A 934-nucleotide genomic window follows, 5' to 3' on the forward strand; every position below is an offset into this window, starting at 1 on the left:
GGAAATAATATCAAAATGTTTATTTAAACCAGTATGAATATTGCTTAAAAATAAAAATTATAAAAATGAGGCTATTGAATAACATATTAACTATGAATAATTCATTTCATCATTTGATACTTTGGTGGTCATTGTTCAATAATTGTTCATTAAATGAACTGAACAATTGAACTGTGGAGAATCTTACTGATCTAACGATGTGTAGCATGTAGCATGTCCATATTGACATAAGTTTAAACATATTTGTTTCTCGCTCAACTCGGTGGGCTTTAAGAATCGAGACCTTCGTTTTTTTGTCAAAACGTGCAGCCACACCAGGCTACTAAAGAGGACCTGCTTCTAATTGGGACCCTGCTTTCAATTGAAGTTTTGGTACTTTTAATGTATGCCCTACATTTGTTGCCCATCCAGCAAAGGATAAACACCGTGTGTTATAAACAGTGGGATGTAAGACTACTTTAATTTACTTATTTACCAGGGACAATACACATTAATCAACATTGTGGTTTACTGTAGATAGCTAATAAGCAAATTTTCATCCGTAGTCCCTGACTAACACACTAACAAATTAGTTCCTAATGTCATCAGTACAGTACTACAAAAACAATATAATACAATATAATACATAAGTACAATACAAAAGTAACAGAGATATATAAAAACAGTGAGAATATGTAAAGCCAGTGCAAGAGATGAGGTGGTAAGATGACTAATGGCTGCAGGTTTGGTTTGCCTTCAGCTATGTCTTAAGTTTATGATTAAAAGTTAGGTAATTAGTGCACTCTCTTAGTTCAGTGGGTAGACCATTCCAGTAGTGGGTGGCTCTAACTGAGAACACTGTTTGCCCAAACTTGCCACGATTTGTTATTATACAACACAGTCCGCTCTAGTAGCTGCCCTTGTTGCCCTACCGCTGCTATCCCTCTGCTTTATG

This window comes from Morone saxatilis, unplaced genomic scaffold (genome assembly GCF_004916995.1).
Source record: "Morone saxatilis isolate NCDOM2014 unplaced genomic scaffold, NCSU_SB_2.0 Contig21, whole genome shotgun sequence".
Lineage (NCBI taxonomy): Eukaryota > Metazoa > Chordata > Actinopteri > Moronidae > Morone > Morone saxatilis.